Here is a 23895-nt window from a genome sequence, read left to right on the forward strand (position 1 = left end):
ATAATCAAATTCTTAGAACTGCAGAACAGGTATTATGTGGCACCTGTACTCATGCCAATTCTACCAATCAAAGTGGTCGAGTGGGAAAATGTGGAGTAAGTTGGTTTCATAGGAAAACTGCTCCCAATTTGTAAGGGGCTTTATATACTAATAGCAATACTCTGAACCTGGCCTGGCAGCCAGTGAACCGGTGAACACCTCTGAACACATCCCAGTGTTACCTGTTGACAAGGCCTCAAGGTCAAGAGAATCTTGAGATGTGGCAATTGTGACGCCCCTTTCCAATCCTTGACTCTGTTTTGGATCAGGAGGGGGAGGCTCTGTGAGCAGCCAAGAACGCATATAGTTTGCAGTGTCATTCCCTGGCAAGATCTGCCGGATCTGTCCTTTGCTATTAATATGTTTCTGAGAATCCTCTCTTGCTGATCACAAGGCCTGTCCTTGCACATTGACGATAAGGACAAATGCCATCCATAACAGCCATTGTTTATTCCTACTCGCTCATTTCTCAGAGCTCCTTAATCTCTTTTTGCGTCTGAGTTGGCCACATAGGTCAAGATGCAATCTATACCAGCATGCTAATGATGAAATGTATAGTTAAAAGTCCTCCAATATCCATCAATAGTCTAATTAATTGTTTGGGCCAAACCTTCAGTCCGGGTACATGATGCACAACCCCCTATCCCTCTCTACTCCACTCCATCCAGTCTTGACTTTAATACAATGCATCATCACTCTTCCCTCTCTCTCTCTCAGCAACCGCATGAGACAAAGTGAGCTGAAATATTGATGCATCTGACTCATCCCCTTTTAATCTGCTCCTTCAGCTAGGAGGCGTAATGCCTTTGGATCTAGTTTTAAAACTAGTTATGATGCCCATCCCCCTGGAAAAGAAGAATGTAGATTTGCCACATGGAACACAGCCTCGTGCACAAACCAAAGGGTTGAGAGGTAAAACAGTAGGACCAGGAACAACTGGAGCCAGAAAACCAGTCCTAAATCATCGGGATTATGTCTTGATGGTGAGCCACAGCCTTATAGGTCCTTGGTTTGACGGTGACCTTTGCCTAGGGATGTTGGAGAATTCAAATGACAACAGAAATGGGAGCAAGATATTGGCAATGTTTGCTTAAATGTTCTATGTCCAGAACAGAAATAAATCCAGCAAATACAATTGATATTTGTTGCTGCTGTTGCTTTGAGTTCACAAACAATACAGCATTTGCTATGTTTCCTGTTTGCATTGAGTTTCCTTGGCATTGAAATGAATGGGGTGATTTGCGTAGGGGACATACTTTCATCACAATGGACAACAGGATGAACAATGTAGGCTTCGGTGGAAGATGCAATGGAAAGGAATCAGTGTTTCACACAACCAATACCTACCTCTCAATACAGAGCTGCTACTATCACACAACTGGGGTCACCAAAGAACACCCTTAGGAAACGTGAGTGGGATTTTTCAGCACTTGAATTGAAACTCACCTGCAGACAAATGGAAAGAAGGGTTGCCCACCATTGTGCTACCTGCCATTCTAAATGTGCCAATCTTCAGATTATGTCAAGTGATACTTCCAAAGGGTGGAAAGAGTTCAGGCTTCTCAGATCTACTTTTTAAAAACAAACAAACAAAACTAGTACCTTAAGATATACCATCCACAACCAGTTGCAAAGGATATACAGCTAGAATGAAAGAACATGGCGTCTCAGAGCACATTCTATTTTTATTTTAAATGATATTTATTGAGATTTCCATTAAGAACGTGTACAAACAAAACAACAACAATAAAAACAAACATAAACAAAAACAACAAGTATAGTTTCAAACCTTATTTTCTCAACCTACTTTCCCCGACTCCCTCATACCTCCCCGTTCTGTATTCTAATTTCATTATCCAGTCAGTAAATCCATTCCCTTATTTCCCAAAGTTTTTTGACAATTCCATTCCTTTTCTTAATCTACATCTCTGAACACCATATTATTTTCCAACCCATGTCATTCTAGCCTTCATTAATTTTATAGTATTTGTTAAGATAATCTTTAAATTTCTTCCAATCTTCTTCCACTGTCTCTTTCTCCTGGTCTCGGATTCTGCCCGTCATCTCTGCCAGTCCCATATAGTCTGTCATTTTCATCTGCCATTCTTCCAAGGTGGGTAGCTCTGGTGTCTTCCAATACTTTGCAATAAGAATCCTTGCTCTCAGAGCACATTCTAAGCCAAAGAATTTGTTTTTAGTACCAGAAATTAGCTAAACTCATAGTCCTTCCACACAGAAGTCCAATCTTGGTTATTTTCCTTCATTTTAGCAGTGTAAAGTAGTGTGTGTCTTGAGTGTGTGTAATTATTGAAGCCTAACAGTAGATTCTCATGTCATTCCCCCCTTCATATACAAAGGAGTGCAATTAAAATCACCCAATATTTTTTTGGTCCCTGTATATGTATACAGTAGTACCTTGGTTCTCAAATGCCTTGGTTCTCAAATGCTGAAAACCTGGAAGTAAGTGTTCTGGTTTTCGAACATTTTTCGGAAGCCGAACGTCCAATGCAGCTGTCGGCTATTGTTTCTGGGGCGCCTGCACCAATCAGAAACTGCACCTTGGTTTTTGAGCATTTCAGAAGTCAAATGGATTTCCAGATTGGATTAAGTTTGGCGCTTTTGTTTTTGCTATTTATTTTGCGTTTTTGCTTTTGAGGCTTTTTCAGTTAATTTGTTTTTTGACTGTGTGGAACCCAGTTCAGCTACTGATTGATTGATTGATTGATTGATTGTGTGACTGCAGAAATGGTTAAAAGCCCCCCATCCAAACAATGACAATCATCAGTGTAGATAAGAAAAATAAATAAATTTTATTTTTATCATCTACAATACTGTCTTATTTATTTTAGAATACAGTACATTGATTATTGCTTTAATTTTATGGATCAATGGTCTCATTAGATAGTAAAATTCATGTTAAATTGCTGTTTTAGGGGTTGTTTCTAAAAGTCTGGAACGGAGTAATCCATTTTGCATTACTTTCTATGGGAAAGCGCGCCTTGGTTTTGGAATGCTTTGGTTTTGGAATGGACTTCCAGAACGGATTAAGTTTGAGAACCAAGGTACTGTGTGTTGTATGTGAGTATGCATTTCCATAGGCCCCTCAAAACTCTTTAGAATTAATAAAGACTGTCTCCATTTTATCATTGCACGAGGCATTCTTTGGCATTTTTAGCAACTAGTTTCATAAATAAGCAAGCACAATATTTGAAACAGAATTTTTCATACACAAACTATCAGGATCACAGATACCCATGAGAGACTGGAAGATTACACTGTGTATTTTTAGAACAATAAAATGGTTGAGTATATCCCCAGGCTATAACTTCAGAACGGTTGATACACATTTTGCCTCATTTCCCATTGCATGGATCCTTCATTAATACACCCTGTCCCAAATAGCTAATAAGCATAATCAGAACTTATTTCTGGGTACAGGCATGTGAAACTGAATCTGGTGGATTGGGCAGTGGACTCAAGAACACAGCAAGCATCTGCAGGTGTAATTCACCATCCAGTTACAGAATGCTCCTGGTTCTGTGCAGTGCCTAGTTGGATTAAGGGCAACACATTTTCCCTATTTGAACATTCCAAAGCGAGCAATTATAATCACATGAGAGAAGGTTGTGTGTTTGCTCACCCCGCCTGTCTAGATCACTGCAACACCTTATACATGGGGCTGCCTCTGAAGACGCGGGTGGTGCTGTGGTCTAAACCACTGAGCCTCTTGGGCTTGCCAATCAGAAGGTTGGCGGTTCGAATCCCTGCGATCGGGTGAGCTCCCATTGCTCTGTCCCAGCTCCTGCCAACCTAGCAGTTCAAAAGGACACCAGTGCAAGTAGATAAATAGGTATTGCTGCAGCGGGAAGGTAAACAGCATTTCTGTGCGCTCTGGTTTCCGTCACGGTGTCCCGTTGCTCCAGAAGCAGTTTAGTCATGCAGGCCACAACTCGGAAAGCTGTCTGTGGACAAATGCTGGTTTCCTCAGCCTGAAGCAAGATGAGAGCTGCAACCCTATAGTCACCTTTGACTGGACTTAACCATTCAGGGGTCTTTTACCTTTTTGCCTCTGAAGAGGGTTTAGAAAGTTCACCTGGTGCAGAATTCAGTAGACAGGTTGCTCCCTGGGGCAAGACAGTTTGAACATATAACAGCAATCCTGGCTCAACTTCACTGGCTTCCAGTTAGTTTCCGGGCCCAATTCAAAGTGCTGGTTTTGACCTAAAAAGCCTCAAAGAGTTTGGATTTGATATTCCGCTTTATCACTACCCTAAGGAGTCTCAAAGCGGCTCACAATCTCCTTTCTCCTCCCCCCCCCCACAACAAACACTCTGTGAGGTGCGGCTGAGAGACTTCAGAGAAGTGTGACTAGCCCAAGGTCACCCAGCAGCTGCATGTGGAGAAGCGGGGACGCGAACCCTGCTCACCAGATTACAAGTCCACTGCTCTTAACCACTACACCACACTGGCTCTCAGACAACTCAGGACCGCAATACTTCAAGGACCACCTCTCCCCATAGGAACTGACCTGGTTCCTGCCATCATCATCTTGAGCCCTTCTTTTTCTGCCTCCTCCACAACAAGTCTCACCTTGCGCCTCCATTATGCATCTTTTGGTGCCGAGCAAAAAATGTCCCTCTTCTCCCAGGCCTTTGGCTGATCTATGCCCTTTTCAACTGGAGGGGAGGCATTCTTTTGTTTTGTTTGTTATCATGTTCTGTATTTTTGTGTTTTTATATTGCAAACCACTCTCTGATCCTCAGGTGAAGAGCAGTGTAGAAACTGAATAAGTAATAAATAATCATAGAATACTGCACCCCATCTTTCTTTCTTTCTTTCTTTCTTTCTTTCTTTCTTTCTTTCTTTCTTTCTTTCTTCTTCTTCCTCTTCTTCTTCTTCTTCTTCTTCTTCTTCTTCTTCTTCCTCCTCCTCCTCCTCCTCCTTTCTCACTTGCTGGATCACCACCTTGTTGTGGTGAATGGGCTTGCACATTCCTATGACCCTTGTAAGCGAAGCCATCAGGAATCAGGAATTGTACTCCCAGCAGGGTCACCCAAGGTGGTAAGGTCAAAGGGAAGGTGCTGGACAAAGAATGATCCAAGAAGTCCTAGGGGAACCTGCTGCTGAGGCTGCCACTGTGAGCTGGACCCCTGAGCCTGAAATGAGCTTCTGTGAAGGTACCAATGCATGAACCTATATGATTAAGTTGTGAAGAACTTTTGGAATGTAAGACGAAGGAATAAGAAGGCATCATGCGTCATGCCCCATTCTGCATTCCAGAACAACATACTTTCAGTGACTGACTTTTTCCTTTTAGCAAAATGAAAGTTGACGGTTTATAAAATATTAATTTTTTTTCCTGTATAATGCTTTTTAATTAAAACAACATCATAAAGACTAACAAGCTCTGGGAGTTTTCGTGTTCCACACACTTAGATCAATTATTCTAGTTAAAGGCAGGTTTTATGATTTGCTGTTTGCTGTTTATTTTATTTTTATTTTATTGCCAGTGAACAATACTGGGTCAAAATCTGAAATGCAGATTCCACAAACTTTTTTTAAAAAATGTATTGTGTCCTTACTTTTCTGATATAGAAAGGTGGATTTTGGTGGAAAACAAATACCAATAGTTATTATAATACATTTGTTTACATGCGTGAAGATCAGCCTCATCACGTAGGAATGGGCAAATCAGTCAGTTTTGGCTTCTCTCATTTTTCCCAACCTTAGGTCAGTACACCCCATTTCTGCATCAATTTGTGATTCGCTTTATTTAAAAACTCTGCACAGAAACATGTATGCACCTTCCTGTACATTTCTCTTAATATATGGACATGCAACAACAAAGCTCCACTGAGCAGCCTCTGACTGGCAGCCACCACTGCCTCTTTCTAGAGTTCTCCCTGAAAATTGTATGTCTGGAGCATTTTGGGAGCAGAACTGGCAGCTGCCCCACAAATGTTTTTCTTTCAAGTAAAATAAAGAGCTGCCATCGCATCAGGACTGCAGCCAATGGCAACCCTTGCCTATCTCCAGGCTCCACCCACCCAAACATCCCCTCCAGTTGGGGGGAAATTTACAACCCTCCCTTTTGTATTTTGCCCAGTCTTTATCTGAACATCTTCCCATATTTCACAGATGAGAATAAGGCATGCTTATAATGTCATTGTTCTAAGGAAAGCAGCCAGAGTCTTCTCTACACAGCCACTGCCATAGGCCATGGGTAGGCAAACTAAGACCTGGGGGACGGATCTGGCTCAATCGACTTCTAAATCCTGCCCACGGACAGTTCAGGAATGAGCGTGTTTTTACATGAGTAGAATGTGTCCTTATTTAAAATGCATATCTGGGTTATTTGTGGAGCACAGGAATTCATTCATTTATTTTTTCAAAATATAGTCCGTCCATCCCCATAAGGTCTGAGGGACAGTGGACTGGCCCCCTGCTGAAAAAGTCTGCTGACCCCTGGCATAGGCTCTGCTTGCTCTGCTGACTGCTGCATTCATTTCCTCAGCAATGGGTCTGAACCAAAAGGGCACACAGAGCCTAGGGCTTGCTGATCAGAAGGCTGGCGGTTCGAATCCCCATGACGGGGTGAGGTCCCAGCTCCTGCCCACCTAGCAGTTCAAAAGCATGTCCAAGTGCAAGTAGATAAATAGGTACTGCTCCGGCGGGAAGGTAAATAGCGTTTTCATGTGCTGCTCTGGTTTGCCAGAAGTGACTTAATCATGCTGGCCACATGACCCAGAAGCTGTCTGTGGACAAACGCTGGCTCCCTTAGCCTATAGAGTGAGATGAGCGCACAACTCCAGAGTTGTCCGTGACTGGACCTAACGGTCAGGGGTACCTTTACCTTTACCCTACTTTTAGTGATATAATCATCATCATCTCAAAAGAGCTGCAAGTGTACTTGGAATTTGCAATCCCTGATTGGCTAAGATTGTCCATGTGACCTGCAGAAGATGCATTGCCTTCATTCTGAAAGCATTTTTTATTTAAATAGTCTGATTGACTACACATTGTCAACACACCTGTTTGGTGATCTCCCAAATAGCTGATACCGTTTGAGTTGGAGTGCATCAAGAAAAATAAAAATGACTGTCAAAACGGCAAAACAGATGTGGCGAATTTACAAACAGCAGAAGTGTAGCAAAGAAAGAAAGAAAGAAAGAAAGAAAGAAAGAAAGAAAGAAAGAAAGAAAGAAAGAAAGAAAGAAAGAAAGAAAGAAAGTCGGGATCAGGGAGGGGATTTCCCTCCTCTTTTGAAAATCACTTATTTCCCTTAACTGTTTGCAAAGTGAAGGCAGTGCCAGCATTGTGACATTGGCATCGGCTTTTCCCACGGGGAGCATAAGCGTGAAATTGCAACCCCCATAATCCCCAGTGGAAATTGAAAGCATCAGTCAAATGGAATGCCTAAGGGCCCAATTCATTTTCAGGGCTGTTATGTACTAAGCTTGGATCCTAGAACAATAGGCAAGTAGGATGCTAGAATGCAACAACTGATTGGCCTGCAGGAAAAGACCAATCAGGCTCCAGGAGGGAAGCAGAATCAGCCAATCAGATGGGACTCATTGTGCAAATAATGTATATAAAAGCCTGAGGTTTGGGGGGCAATTCAATCCGTGTTTCACAAGCTGCAATAAAGAGCATGAAATCACTACAGGACTCCTAGTATATTTCAAGGGCAAGCACAAGGCTGAAGAACACTGCAGAATGACATCTCAAGCAAGGGCTTGCCCATACTTCTGCTTGCCCCATACCCAGAAAACACAGGTCCCATGGCGCATGCTGAGCCCACCTGGGCTGTGTGCCACGCAACCCTGGACGAGCGCCATGCCCCCGCGCTGATGTGCCACACCGATGCACCAAACCCAGTGGTGATGCACCACACCCCAGCACCACTAGCCACACCTCTGTGGGTGGCGCACTACACCCCTGGGACACGCGCCAGCCATGCTCCCACCTGTTCTCTGCTCTGGGAGTTGCAACACTGTGTCCAAGTGGGAGATAACTAGAGCATGCACCACTCTGTTCTGTGAAGGAAAGAGACATAAAAATGGGGTGTTGTGGAGGGTCAGGGGAAATGAAAAATGTCCCTCTTTTCACCTGAGGAATGTTGGAGGGAGGCGCCTCACCAAAATGCTTTCTGCCACTCCCAGCATAAGGAATGGATTGTAGCATCTGGAATGGATTTACTTCACTCTGAATGGGCATAGAGAGCTTTGTTAGGTTCCCTCTGAGGCTTTGAGTGAGCAAGCTGGCATTAATGGGATTCATAAAGCCAGATGCCACAAGACAAGGGCTTCACGAGCTGAGGAATGTTTATGGACTGCACTGGGCTAAGCCTTTTCTCAAGAACTTGTTCTGTGCGCCAGAGGCTTCAGGATGCTAATGTGGCCCTGGGACTTCCGAGCGAGGCTGCCCCAGCTTCTTCTCCCTTAATTTGAGTCAGGGTGAAAAATTCATCCTGTCCCTAAACTCTTCACCTTTTAACAAACACAGCTCTTGGCTGTCTCTCTATGTAGGTTGTGCATAATTAACACAGGGATTTTTCTTCTAAGCGGCGAAACAGAAATAGTATGTGGTGAAAGATTTATATTCCTATAGAAGTACAAGCTAGCAAGAGAAACCAGCCAGCGCTTAGAATACAAGCACATAAATGATTAAAAACATAGGAGATATAACAACATGATATTTACAGTGCACAAATCCCTTTTAGCCTTTCAAGATCGTGACATAATAAATTATTATTGCTAAAAACTGGCTGGCAGAGGCAAGCTGGCAAGGCTGTTGCATCAGTTTATATTAGCACAGGCCTTTAGGGAGCTTCTTGCATTTCTGAGAAAAAGATGCAAGCTCTGCTCTAAATTGTAAAACTCCAGACCTGACAGGGCAGAGAGCCGCTCCTAAGGGCTTTTCCATACTGGACTTTGAGGCTGTTTGAGTCCAATATTTCTGGGCACCATTCATACGATATTGCCCTTATTCAGAAACCACCAGCCCTTTTTTGTACAGTGAATTCAGATTTTTCCAATCCCAAACTGAAAAAGAAAAGAAGACTCCAAACCAAACCGACTGACTGCTACGTGGGCTTTTGTTTGCATTTTCTTCAGTTATGATGGCACCAGAAAAATCATTGCCATTTGATGGGGAGAGGGATCCAGAGTTTGTGTTTGCTTGCTTGCTTGTAGAGTGGAAAGCAGACCTCCTTTCTGTTTCCCCATTTCCACTGGAGAAGAGATAGACCACCATAAATCTTACCAGAGCAAGAGTTTGGACCTTCCGGAGAAACCTTGAATTTACTGTTTGGAGCCAAGTGGTTTGAGAAACTGTGGAAGCAACTCAGACTAATCTTCAGGTCCTGCCAAAAGTCACTTTTGCGTAAAATATTGTTGTACGCCACTCTAGTCTCCAAGCGCTGTGAGATTCTAGGAGTTCTAGGTACTTACTCAGGGTCCATGTTGCCTTTCTGAAATGATGCTCTGCAGAGACTGTGGTGTCTTTAGGATATAAGGTTTATTTACACATATATAGAAGCTGGGCCTATGATGGAGGGGTTCACAGCAACAACACACCAAAAGGGTCTCCTTCTCTCATAGCTGGAGCCTTGAATTCAAGCAAAGATCTGTCATGGCTTGCTCACTCTCTGCTTTTTCCAGTCTGCCACTTTTCTCTTGAAGTCACCTCACACACCCTTTCAACTCTAAACGCTGGCTTTTGTCCTCACTATTTAAGAGCTGGAGGAGGGGCCCCACCCATTTTCCATCTGCACAGAGCCCCCTTAATTTGCTTTCTTATTGGCCCATCACCTTCTCCCCCCCCCACCCCATAATAGTCCATCACCTGGCCATCACCTCAACACCGGAAACTAGCCTGGCTTATTTAGCTTTGAACAGTTGTTGGAACCAGGGGTTAGAATTGTCTGGCCCCCATTTTAACACACCAAGCCTTGATTAAGTTTTGACACTTACTGGGTCCAGGGATTAAAGAGGTTTGGCACTCACAAACTCATAACAATATAATTACACTCCAGCTTCTAACCAGCTGAAGGGCACTATCCATCGCTAAACAGAAATGCAGGCATGTTCATTTTGATGAAAAAAAGGCATGCTGGAAGATCAGCCTCAAACTGAGTTTGATTGTTTTGGTTTAGTTTAGCTGGATTGTCTTTCTGTGGTTGGCAGGGGTCACAGACAAATGACATTTAATTCTAGAATCAATGAAAACTCAGCACTTTTCCTCTCTACATAGTCCACACACAATCTAGAATAGTATCTAGTAATCTAGTACTGGCTTCCTCAACCTCTGCCCTCCAGATGTTTTGAGACTACAATTCCCATCATCCCTGACCAGTGGTCCTGCTAGCTAGGGATCATGGGAGTTGTAGGCCAAAACATCTGGAGGGCCAAGGCTTTTCTTCCTCCTCCCCGCTCATCCCCGGCTTAGCGAGCTGAAAAACTTTGCTGCTATGTAGCAAGCTGAGTGGGGAGGAGAGAGGGACAGAGAGCCTGCTTGCTTTAAAGGAGCAAAGTGGGAGAAGAGAGGAGCCTTCTCCCCTTAAACCCCTCTTCTTCATTATTAGCAGCATCCTTCTCCACCCACCCCACGCGTGCTCCTTGTCCCTTGAGTGCTTTTCCTTCCCTCCCCACTTAAAACGTGGTTACAAAGCACGGATCCACATGGAACCAACCGGACAGGAGCCGCTTACACTCATGTAAGCGGCTCCTCTCCTCTCCCACTTTGCTCCTTTAAAGAAGCAGGCTCCCTGTCCCTCTTCTCCCACTTTGCTGTTTCATAGCGAGCCACGGAGGAGGGAAGGAAGGGGAACCAGGGATCCTCTGCTCACGACTGCAGCAGATCCCCCCCGGCACCCGTAGGCATTCCCTCCATAACACACACAGACATTTCCCTTACTTTCTAGGAGGAAAAAAGTGAGTGTTATGGTGCAAAAAATACGGTATTTTTAAATGATGCACCAAAGAGTTAAGAACTCACTCCAATAAAAAGCTCATTATTTAAATGCTTTTAGGCATGTCTTTATCTTATTTTAAATGGCATTCAGCTAAGTTTTAGAGTAGACCGATTGAAGCTAATGAGCACAACGAAGCCATGTCCATTAATTTCTGTGGGTCTGCTCAACTTAGCTGAATACTACCCAGTGTTACATTCTGAGGCTTACCACTCTTAACTTCCTTGGGAGGAAGGGCATGAGGCAAACTGACTAAATAAAATATAATGTCTGTAAAGAATTAAGAAAAAAACAAATAAACATATAAGCCTGCCAAGGCTGAGCTTTAAACCTTTGCGCTATTTATAATTCAGCAACTATGTTTCTCCACTAACTATAGCTTCTCGTGAAATGTACAAAGTCAGTCTATGCACAAAAGAAGTGCAGAGTTTCCAGCGTCCTAGTTTCATTTCAGATCCAGGGTTTTACCAGCACTTCAATTTTCACCTCCTTGATCTCCTGTTCTCACCTCAAAAGCATGCCTTCATCAATACTCTCATTTCCCTCTCCTAGCTCTCTGTGGACCAGTTTATCCAATCAAGTGGTAAAGCTAACTTTGGACTATACCAGGCATAGACAAACTCAGCCCTCCAGATGTTGTGGGACTACAACTCCCATGATCCCTAGCTAACAGGACCAGTGGTCAGGGATGATGGGAGCTGTAGTCCCAAAACATCTGGAGGCCCGAGTTTGCCTATGCCTGGCCTATACCATTCAGGCTGTACATGGAGACTGCAGAATCTTTCCTTTCCTTTTAAAAACAAACAAACAAACCATGCCGTGCTGATACTAGTATCTTAGGGAGATAAGTTCTGCCTAACCTTCTTCCTCACCAGATGTTTATCTATTTGCAGGGATTCCCAACCCCATGTGGGAGTATTCAAACATGAGAAAAACCATACCTGTGACCTGAAACGATTCACTCCAAAGGAAGTTTTATAAAATGATTCTGTTCTTGTATAACCTGGGCTTTTGCTTCCATAGAAGACTGCTTCTCTGTCTTCATTATATCTGCTATTCCAAACAGCAAACATTCTTGGGATAGCTCAGTCGGTAGGGCATGAGACTCTTAATCTCAGAGTCATGGGTTTGAACCCCACGTTGGGCAAAAAGACTCCTGCATTGGATGGGGTTGGACTAGATGAGCTTCGTGGTCCCTTCCAACTCTACAATTCTATGATTCTCTGTCAAGGGAGAATCATCTCTGAAAGAGCCATTTCTATACAAATAATACAATCATACCTCAGGTTAAAGTCGCTTCAGGTTGAACATTTTCAGGTTACGCTCCGTGGTGACCCGGAAGTAACAGAACGTGTTACTTCCAGGTTTCACCACTTGTGCATGCGCAGACACTCAAAATGATGTCACACGCATGCACAGAAGCGGTGAATCATGAGCCGCGGACGCAGGTTTCGTTCTGCTCAGGATGCAAACGGGGCTCCGGAACGGATCCTGTTCGCATCCAGAGGTACCACTGTACTTCTCTCCGCAGAAGAGAGAGACGGCACTTGTTAAGTTGTGGGTGAACATATCAGACAACACAGCGATTCTTCAAATAGCTCTTGTTTATTCATAGGCCAGAACAGAACTGAACTGAAGGGTTCAGTCAGCCTGCTTTTGCGTGCTGAGGTCCCACAAAACCCCTACCCCAATAACTCAGACATCACACATAATTTTTGTTTGGTTTTTGGCATAATTTTTTGGCCACAACTTTATTTTATACAAATTGAGAGTGGTTGCTTAGGCATTGGTATGACTACCTGTCCCCCCCCCCCCCGCCTTGGGGGACAGCACTGACTCCTTAGCCAGTCCCGGAGGAATCATGGTCAGAGTCAGATGGAGCTGCGTAACAGACTCTCACTGCTCCGCGCATGTTCCTTGAAGCTTACACGGCCCGCACCCTGCCGTCAGGGTTTGGACGAAGGGGATGGTAAGCTTCAGAATTCCTTTAACGGAATACCCGTCAGCAGCAGCATTGGAGGGGCAGGCACAGCCAATCCATACCCCTCCACCAACCAATTTTTACCAATGCCTAACCGCCATTCGAGCTCTTACGCTCGCCGCCAACCACTCACAGATTAAACCACACCCTCAGCCTGGACACTAGAGCATCCAACCACACATCATTCCCAACTGGCGAGAGATGAACCCCATCATCCCTATAAAATTCAATCGCCTTGAATGAAATCAGAGGGTGCGGGATTACAGCCCCGCCCAGATTCACCACCAGCTTGCTTGCTGCGGAATTAATCCGCTTCCTTACACGTTCGGTGGCAACCGGGCAAGGACTACCTCGCCAAACACGGCGTTGCAATAGCTGTGACCAAATTAGCTTAGTTGACGGCACCAGTGCCGCCAACTCTCCCAAGTCCTGTAATATGGAAGCGCGCAGCACATAGCAGGAAGAGGAAACCATATCGTTCTCCCCGAGCTGCACCACGATCGCTGAAGGAGGGCCGCATTGGAGGACACGCCTTCGCATGAGGGGTAAAAATTCCCTCCACAGCATCCCCCTTCTGGAAATCCAGGACACCTGTACGTGGTGCGGGAACCCCAGGCCGTCACCCAGTCCGGACTGGCGAGCTCTGTCCGCAGCCCAGTGCACAATACTGTGCCCTACTATCCAGATACGGATAGCAGCCCGACCTAGGGTAAAACACAAACATGTAAGTACGAACGCATTACTTCCGCACATATGCTTTGAACGCATCCGAACGCCACCGACCCAAATCCTTTATCCTCTTAACTGACAAGCCCCAGTGTGCGGCAGTCGTAGCCGCTCCAATCCTAAAGGAGTGAGGGGCAAACTCAGAAGCCGGGAGGCCGCAAGCCACCACAGCTTTCCGCAACACTCCAGTAAACTGGTGTCTCACCAGCGGGCGGCCATTTTCGTGCTTGAACAAGGGCCCTTCGCCGCCAGGACGCAAGGCTAAATACTTCTTAAGGTCCTTCACTGGGCAGGGGCCACTTTGACCAGTTGCAGGGAGTGTAATAACAGCGCCCCTGCCTAATTGGTCCGTCTTTGAATTCCTGACGTTAACCTGCAAGTCCCGTGAAGACACCCTAACATCCTGCATCAGCAAGCCCCTAGAACCTCCGTCCCGTTTGGGCTCGAGAACCACTTCTCCGATTCTCAGGGCCCCAAAGAACGTTAATGAAAAGGCTGCTGAGAATAGCCGAGCCTCAAATTTCGACCAACAGATGCTCCGCAGCTTAGACCGCATCTGCGTCAGCAGTTCCAATGTAATGGGTCGTCTGGAGATGGGCCTGGAAGGAATGAGTCGCCCCCAACCCTCCAGGGCCCTACGCACTACGAACTTCCTGCACGGATCCTTGTTAAAATATGCCTTACTAAAAAAGGAAATTGCTGCAGAGTGCAGGCGTAGTGTCCTAGCTGCCCGACGCATTTGAAATAGGTGTGCCAAATACTGGAGCACCTGAGAGGTGGAATGGGGGGTGGCAACCTCCCCTACAGGCTGCCCACTAAATAACAAAAAGTCCGCCCAGGCCTTTTTATAGGACCTCAAGGTAGAAGGTGCAACAGATGCAGCTACTCCCTGTAAGACTAAGTTCTGCCAAGGTTCCAGAGATGATCTGGGAAAATTTCCGGACGGTCTCGAGCCACTGGCACCAAGGACCTGAAACGCTCCATCTGAAAACGGGACAGAGCATCAGCAATTTCGTTAGAAATTCCCGGGACAAAACGAGCAGAAAACACAATGTTAAAACGCAGGCAATGCAAAACGAAGGCCCGAAGAAGGGCAGATACCCGAGGGGATCGTGAAGACTGCTTGGCCAGTACATTCACCACCGCTTGGTTATCAGTCCAGAAACAAACACGGTGATCCCTGAAACTCTCGACCCACAAGTGCACTGCCACTACAATGGGAAAAAACTCAAGAAAGGTTAGGTCCCGAGTTATAGCCTGCCCCCGCCAAGCAGGAGGCCAGCGCTCGGCGCACCACCTGCCATCCCAGTACAAGCCAAACCCCAAGGACCCTGCAGCATCAGAATGTACCTGGAAGTCGTTGTGGAGGTTCAAAGTGTCCTGCCACAAGGACACCCCATTGAATTCCACCAAGAATTCCAGCCAAATAGCAAGGTCAGCCCGTACCTGAGAAGGAAGGCGGACCCTGTGATGCGGGGCCCTCAAGCCCGAGGTAAGTCTGGCCAAGCGGGAACAAAATGGACGCCCAGGAGAGACCACTCTACAATCGAAATTCAGATGGCCCAGTAATGACTGAAGCTGCCGCAGGGAAACTTTCTCCAAAGGAATCATATCCTCAATAACCCTTCTCAAGGTGATTATTTTTTCAGGCGGCAAGCTAGAGGTTTGAGCCACGGTATCTAACAAGATACCCAGGTAAGTCAGCTGCGTAGAAGGACCCTCGGTCTTCCCAGCCGCCAACGGGACACCCAAATCTTCCGTTAAGGAAGCGAATGCCTGCAATAAGACTACGCAATCCCCTGTATCGCCAGCCGAGGCGACCAAAAAATCATCGAGATAATGCGTGACACCGCTTAAACCGGTTTTTTCACGCAAAGCCCATTCCAAAAATGAACTAAAGGTCTCAAAGGCCGCACAGGCAACTGAGCAGCCCATGGGCATAGCCTTATCAAAGTAAAAACTTCCTTCAAACTGAAATCCCAGCAACCAAAAATCGTCGGGGTGGATAGGAAGTAGCCGAAATGCTGATTCGATGTCGCATTTTGCCAGCAAGGCGCCCGGTCCAAATTTCCGGATCATCTTGATTGCATGATCAAGAGAAGCATACCTCACCGAACAAAGTTCCGGGGGAATCACATCATTTACTGATGTGCCTCTAGGATGTGAGAGATTATGGATCAGGAGAAATTCCCCCGGGGCTTTTTTGGGAACTATGCCCAATGGTGAAATATGCAAATTGGGAAAATGAGGGACCGCAAAAGGACCGGCCATGCGACTTAAGGCTAATTCTTTACCAATTTTCTTACGCGCCACCTCTGGCATATCCCTAATCGATTTCTGGTTCGCAGGGTTTCTGGCAACCGGGTTAGAGACCACCGGGATTCTAAAACCTAAAGAAAAACCTTCGCGCAAATAGGACGCCGCCTTGGCATCGGGGTACAACTCCAACAAAGAAAGCAGCGGCTGTAGCCTTACCGGGGTGTAAGCTAAAGAGGAGATCATACTACTTTCCTGCTCCCGCGGCAGGGGCTTGTGCAGCGGTTTTTGGGGGCTGCTGAGAGCCCCCTCCCTTCCGAAAGGGGCGGCGGCCTGTCTGGCACGCGGACCCGGAATGGTTCCCTGAACACTTATCACACGCATGTGCGTATTTACAGGATTGTCGCGTACAAGTGCCCTTATTGAAATCCCAGCAAAAGGGTTTATGCCCCAACTTTGCAGGGGCAGCCTTAAACTTCTGGGCATCAGGGACCTTCTTATCTATACGGGGGGCTACATAAGTGGTCCATACATCCAAGTCCTTCCGATCCCAGCGGGCCGTAGGGATCTTAGCCGCCCTGCGCCTAAAATTCTGGTCATAGGCTAGCGCACCAGTTTCTCCAGCCATTGTGAAGGCGGAACGGACTATGGATAGGTACACCCAAAGATGTAAAGATCTCCTGGGATAGGCCGAGGCCACGACTCCAGCAAAAACCTGGAAACTATCTAACCAGCATTCAAAGGTCCTATCGGCCTTAGCCATGAACGTCCGCTTCTTTGGAGCTGGCAGGCCCTTATCCAAAGGCTCCTGACCTTCCAACGGAGGGGCTAGGCTAAAAATATCAACATAACGGCCGTCCAATATCCTTGAACGCAACTTGGCGGACAGGTGCGCCCCCGGAATGATGTCCCTGGCCGAGTTGGTGGAGACCTTTACGTCCGGCACCAGGGCCCCATCGAGGCAGTCTAGCACAGCACCGTACCTGGCCCTATGGGAATTCGCCCTCCGTTCCCAAACCCACTTTGGGAGCCCAGAGGTTTCCCCAAAACCCCAGTATAACTTAAGGGGCGCTTCCTCGTCACTACTAGATGTCTGGGATGACGCACCTGATGAAGAGGACGAGGTGTCTCTACGCCTCTTCTTGGCACGCCTCCTCGAACTTTTCTTACGGCGGCGATGACCACCGGAAGACGTCTTCGGAGGAAGAGGAAGGCTATCCTCGAGCGATGACTCTGAAGCATCGCCCTGCTGTGAAGTGGCTGGAAGTGACTGGAAAGACACAACTTGTGAATGACCAGGGATCGGGCTCCCCACGTTTGCGGGCTGCGCCGGTGAACCCCGCGCAACTGGACCCCGAGCGGGTGCCCTCCTTCTGGCCCCCACCCTGGAAGAAGCCCGGCCCCGCGGCACGGCAACCTGCGACTCGGGCGGCACCGTGGACCGAGCCTGAGGCGCGTCAGGTAAGTAGCCACTGGCTGGCAATGGCTCTACCTCTTCATCACTGGATGATGACGGAGGAAACGAAGCGACCACAGGGGGAGCCGGCATGGCGGAGGAAGTTGACGGGGTCGAGTGGCGATGCATCAAACCATCCAGCTGCGCCTCCATCCTTGCCAGAGCCACCGGGTCGCCAGCCAAACTGGAGACCATGGATTGAAGGCGTTGCACCGACTGGCCGGGTTCGGGGGAACGTAAGGCCTGAGACGGGCCTTTTATAGGCCGCTTTGTGGTGCAGGCCGGACCAGACTTCCTCGTAGCCTTCTTTGGGGCCATCCCTGCTACTGGTATGTTAGAAGAAATTAAATAGTTAAATAAAATCAGGACAAATGACAAATAAAATACCAGTAGGCAAGAAGCAACCACCTGCTTCTCCCCCCAGCCTCTAGGAGTACAAGGCTGTCCGAATAAGGGGGTCAAAGCTGCAACCTTAGACTCCACAGCAATACCTCTCTAGCAATAGCCGACTGGCTGTGTGCAAAGGAGGAATTAAATACCTGTAAGCATACAGCCACCAGGGGTCGCGATATAGGGCTAAATAATGCTCAGGCCTCGGACAATGCAGCCACCAGGCCCTGCTATTGCAAGGCCTGACACTAGAGGTCGCCACGTGGTCTAAAGAACAAAATGGTGCTCCTGCCGAGTGAGACAGCAAATGGAGGGCCCCCAGCCGCCTCGCTTAATCAAGGCTCCTTCTGGGGCCTGCCAGCGGCCCCCACCACCACCAACGGCGGTAGCCGACCCACCGGAGCTCGCCCCAAGGCCAGGTCAGTCGCCCCCACCGTCGAGCAGCCTACCGCGGGGGTGCGATGGTCGTATTGGCACTTACAGGGGGAGGGAAGGCCCAATTCAGGCCGAAAAAACTAGGCCGCGACCGATCGCGGCACCAGCAGGCCCCTGCCGCGCGCACACACCCCCGACAACACCCGGGGGGTCGAGGCCCCGCTCCCCCTCCGGAGGCCGGCGCGGGCCTCCCTGGCGCCACCGGGATCCCGGGCAGGTAGGAGGCCGCGACGCGACCCCGATGCCCGCAGGCCCAAGCGGTGGGGGAAAAAGCCGTGCGCGGCGCTAAACACACACGCACACACACACAAACAACCAAACGGCCGGTCTCCGCGCGCCCTTTGCGCGCACAATTTACGGGGACCGAAGCCCCGTTTCCCGGCCCACGGGACAATCGAGGGGCCTATCTGGCACCCTAAAGGGGCTAGGAAGGGCGAAAATCAATTAGAGGCCCGGCCGGGCCGAATAAAGCCGCCGGGCGATCCCCACGGCTGGCACCCCGAGGGGGTGGCACTCACAAGTAGGCTGGGGGAGGCCAGGAGATCGCACCCCTAGCTCTGGTCCCCTGGCACGGCCTGGAACAGGCCGCAGGCCACCCGGGGCCGAGAGCCCCCCCCTTCCGAAGACTGAAGAGAGTAGCAAAAGGGGAGGAAATAAAATAAGAGAAAACTATACAACAACTAAATAAAGAGAGAAGAAGAAAGGGAGAAAGAACAAAAAAGAAAAAGAAAAAAAGGGGGAAATATACAACCCAAACTTTTGCTGAAATCGCTCCGGTGCAGATCCGATGTCCACAAGATCCGATGTCCACAGCAAAAGAGAAAGAGAAAGCTGTGGACCCTGCTTATATATGGGGACTAAACCCACCCCTAAATTGGCAACATCATTTTTGCCCCAGTAACAACTTCAACCAATCTGCTCCAGCCCATTGCCCTTAATGGGCTGGTCACTATCTGGGTTTTGTTTGGCCCCATCCGCAACACGTGCTCTCTCTTTTATGAGAACACGCTATATAGATCTCCAGTACAACATAACTGTAACAATTTTCTAAAACTAACCAATCACTGAACGTCACTTTCGATCCCTTATGCATAACTATCTACAGTATCCATCCAATCACTGAACGTCACTTTCAACCCTTCATTTGCATAACAGTATCCCCCTGCTGGCCCAGGTTGAGAACTTCAGTACATAACAGCATTAGAGAAGATAGTGAAAGTTCCCAGATATTTTAATGTTCTCATTGAGAAAATGGTTCTCACTAAGTACTCCACAAAATATTATGTGGCAACATGTTGAAATGATCCAGTCTGCAAGTATTCTCTCTCTCTCTCTCTCTCTCTCCCCCCCCCCCGAAGCTGCTTTGCTGCAGATTGATAGTATTTCCAGACACTGCAAGCAACACTGGCAGAGTTACACTCCCTGAGTAATTTATGACTAGCAAACTAAGGGGCAGGGGGGGGGGAATGTTTATAGGTTCCGTGGGGGTGTTTGTGGATAAGCAACCTGTAACCAGATCATTCTGAATCTTGCTTTGCTGTTGGCAGGAGTCGTAGCCATGCTCCCAGCCCACGCTTACTCCAAAACATGTCTGATTGAAACCCATCTGCATGCTAAAAGATTAATGTTTTGCTTCTCCTCAATGCCACATCAGGAGCTGATTAGCATATGGAGGGCTAGAATAAATTAATCTGGTGTGTATAAAGGATAAAAGCATGGCAGACCTTATGAGAAAGCAAAGGCTGCTCCGTTATTACTTAGAGCAGTCAAAACCCAAGAGTTAAATCAGTACATTTTTTAAAGAGGTAAAAGTTGAAGGGACCCCTGACCATTGGGTCCAGTTGCAGACAACTCTGGGGTTGCGGCGCTCATCTCACTTTACTGGCCGAGGGAGCCAGTGTACAGCTTCCGGGTCATGTGGCAAGCACAACTAAGCCACTTCTGGCGAACCAGAGCAGCACACGGAAACACCATTTACCTTCTCGCTGGAGCGGTACCTATTTATCTACTTTGACATACTTTTGAGCTGCTAGGTTGGGAGGAGCAGGGACTGAGCAATGAGAGCTCACACTGTCGCGGGGATTCGAACCACCAATCCTCTGATCGGCAAGCCCTAGGCTCTGTGGTTTAGACCACAGTGCCACCCGCGTCCCTTTTTAAATAGAATCTCACATAAAAAGGACTCCCTACCAACCCATGGAGGTATAGCCATGATGCAAGAGAGAGAACAGCTATTCATCGAGGGCTAGAGTTTCTTCTGTCAAAAGCAGAGGAGCTATGTGCCTCTGCTGAGTCTGGTTTTTTCCATCACAATGTCCATTAGAAATGGATGGAACCACCATGTTTTGCTCCATGGACCTTTGTGTGTGGTTTTTTTTTGGGGGGGGGGCACATGTTTAGAAACCATGAGAGTCTGTTATTTTTATGCAATGCAATGGTTTCCCTTCTAGAGAAATAACCAGACTCAATAAGATATGCAAAAAAAATACTGTAGCTTTGCTAAGAAAAGTGGCAGTTTATATATACGCCTTTCATAATTGCCAAGAGGCACACAGATTTTGCAAAAGTTTTGTGAGAAGTAACTCGTTGTTAACACAAGGTGAAATCTATCTTGAACATTTTGCTCAACAGAAGGCCCAAGATCAAAAGGAAAAAAAAGTCTTGTCAGTTTTATTGCCCCATTTTAAATGTTCTGTAAATGATTTACAGAGAGGGTTTGTAACCTCCCTTCCTTCATCTGCCGTTCCTTTCAGCTCACCATAAAATTTCTTTTTACATTCAGTTTTGTGTGTGCAAGGTTCCTATGGCAACTCCCACGAAATACTTCTTGCTAACCTTCAGGAGAAAGACAACATGTTTTAACTGATAAAATAACCCCATCGTCTATGAAAATCATCTGTTTTGCCATTATGTGTCCGATTTGAAGAAGACCTGGAGCACTGGAAAGTAATCTTTTTTGCCGCAGTCAATGTTGCCTCAGTGAATCCCAAGCATTACACCTAAGAATCTCCTTCTTTCTGACAGCACCCAGCGCAGCAGTGGCTACAGGGAAGCAGAACCCATGCCACTGGGTAGGTAGGGGCAAAGGACCACTGGCAGGACCTGTCATGTGGATATTTTCAACCTGACGGTGACTGAATAGCCATCGACTTTGTTGCAGACACATGGGACTGTTGTTGTTGCCCACGGACTGTCTCGCCAGAGTGGTGCATGCTCTAGTTATCTCCCGCTTAGACTACTGCAATGCGCTCTACGTGGGGCTACCTTTGAAGGTGACACAGAAACTGCAATTAATCCAGAATGCAGCAGCTACACTGGTGACTGGGAGTGGCCACCGAGACCATATAACACCGGTCTTGAAAGACCTACAGAAGTGTAATACTCAAAATGGAGCACGTTCGACTTCTGAAAAAAGTTCTCAAACCAGAACATTTACTTCTGGGTTTGCAGTGTTTGGGTTCCAAGTTGTTTGAGTACCAAGGTGTTTGAGAACCAAGGTATCACTGTACTCCTCTCCCAACACCCCATACACACGCTTGGGATTATGCCAGAGGGAAGTGATTGGCACACTGGAAGAGAGAGTTCTCAGCAGTTGATTCTGACAAATAAGAGCCCGTGTGATGTGCGTGTGCAATACATGCCATGCTGAAGGAGAGACTCAGTGCAAGCCTCTTTTAGTTATGATGCTCCCTGGTAGATGTTCAGCTACCCATCGTTTCTTGGCCTGACCCACCTCACAGGTGGGAATATGGTATATCTGAGATGCCATATTCCCTCATACAAACCTGCCTGGGAACTTCAGAAGAGGGCCTTCCCTCAGCCCCACACCTTCACAAGTCCATTGGGCTGGGAAGCAGGAGAGAGCCTTCTTGGTGGTGGCTGCTCCCAGACAACTTTGGGACTCCCTCCCTAGAGAAGCCAGACTGGCTCCTTCCTTGTTGTCCTTCCATTGGCAGATGAAGCCTTCTGTCCAACAGGCTTCTGGGAACTGACTGCTTTTAATGAAAGGGCTGATTCTGTACTATTTGTTACTTGTAATTATCTGTCACTTTTTAATAGATTGTGTGTTTGTGTGTGTGTGTTTTAATTATATATATGTTTTTAAATTATTGTGCTTTTTCTCTCAATGTTTTTGGCTGTTCTTATTTTTACCTGTAAGCCATCTTGAATCCTTGTCAGGGGAAAAAGGAGGGGTATAAATATAAATATTATAATAATACCAATACTTATGCTACTAATAATATTTCTATCCATCTGCCAAAATTAAGTTGAATTAGATGTAAGCTCCTTGAAACTCCTTTCTGGGAGTTTTGCTTTTGCTTGTATTACAACTTCATGTACATTTGGAAACTATAATATAATACAGTAAAGAAACCCATCCTTTTCTCCCACTCCTCTTTATGATACTCCGTGCAGGAGTTCCCTACTGCTGGCCCTCCTACGAGAGGAAAAATGCTGCAATTATATGCATGACGATTATTAATAGTATTGTTGATAATAACATACACTAGCACGATGGCTGAACCTAGGTGCCTAATGTCAAAAACCTCATCACATCCAAAGCTGTGTATATATACAAAAGTCAAAATCTTTTATTCTTCCTTCTTTGGCTAATATATCCACACTTGAAGAGCTCTGCTGTGAATTTGGATGATATCTGTATAAAGCTAGGCTTCCAATCGATTTCAAGTCACTTTAGAACGTTTAACTATAGCGCTGCAGTATCTGCTATGGTTGGATGATGTCAATTCATAAGACCGGCTGGCAAAGCTCTTGTGGGTGAAGGAATAGCCATCACTAAGTACTGCCAAGAGGATGTGAGATTTGGCATCTCTGAAATGCAATCTAAATTGATCACTGTGCTGATCTTCGTAGCAAAAAGCAAGACTTCTCCAGTGCCATTCTGCATTTGAGCATTAATTATCTCAGAATATGGCCTCTCTCCCCCCCCCCTTTGATCATGCTGAAGTTAAGAAAATACTATTTTTTCTTAAAGCTATTTGAGAACTACTCTTGGGGTAGATATCCCCCCCCCCTTGCCTTACACAGAAGCTATTCTATCAAAAATATGATGGTTTTTACATGGCCCATTGACCATGCTCTCAATAGTTCCTTATTATGTCTAAGATAAATGCGTGGTAGATAAAGTTTATTAAAATTAAATACTTACATTATATAAAGAAGGTTGCTTAATAGAGGAACAGATGGTTAATGGGCTGTGACTAGCCGCAAATGAGTTTGCGACTATTACCGCATGAATCTATCAACAGATAGGAAAATGATTCTGGACAAGGACCAATTGCCCAGAGTCTGTACACAATCTAATTTTAGATTCTCTCCCCCCAGCCCACCCTCTCTCCTCCAGATAACATGAACAATATGATCGAGTCACTTTGCTGGAAACAATTGAACAGAACTGACAAATTCATAAAGCTTCAGACCATGAAATCCCAATTGGTCCAATCACAGATCCATTTATCATGCCAGTAGAGATGTTATTAAAGTACAAGTTATCGTCTTTCCTACTGTGATAACTGCTGCTTGGAAGTGGGCCAGTTCTGCGGCAAAAAAAAAAGGAAAAAAAGAACAGACTTCAATGCATTTCTTTAGAAAATTTTGCACATTTTAAAAAAGATGCCC

At 46.4% G+C, this 23895-nt stretch overlaps 1 long non-coding RNA gene across 1 annotated transcript in view; it reads right to left on the reverse strand.

Annotated features, from left to right (window-relative positions):
• The window catches only part of LOC309354410, a 35197-nt gene extending 11719 nt beyond the window's left edge, over window positions 1-23478 (reverse strand). The window contains exons 1-2 of the long non-coding RNA XR_014162271.1: window positions 23426-23478; window positions 1528-1610 (exon numbers count right to left, since the gene is read on the reverse strand). This is a non-coding gene — a long non-coding RNA (uncharacterized lncRNA). The remainder of the gene's footprint in view (window positions 1-1527; window positions 1611-23425) is intronic.
• Between the last annotated feature and the right edge of the window lie 417 nt (window positions 23479-23895).

This window comes from Podarcis melisellensis, assembly GCF_964234715.1.
Source record: "Podarcis melisellensis genome assembly, chromosome: 13".
In the NCBI taxonomy this organism is placed as follows: Eukaryota; Metazoa; Chordata; class Lepidosauria; order Squamata; family Lacertidae; genus Podarcis; species Podarcis melisellensis.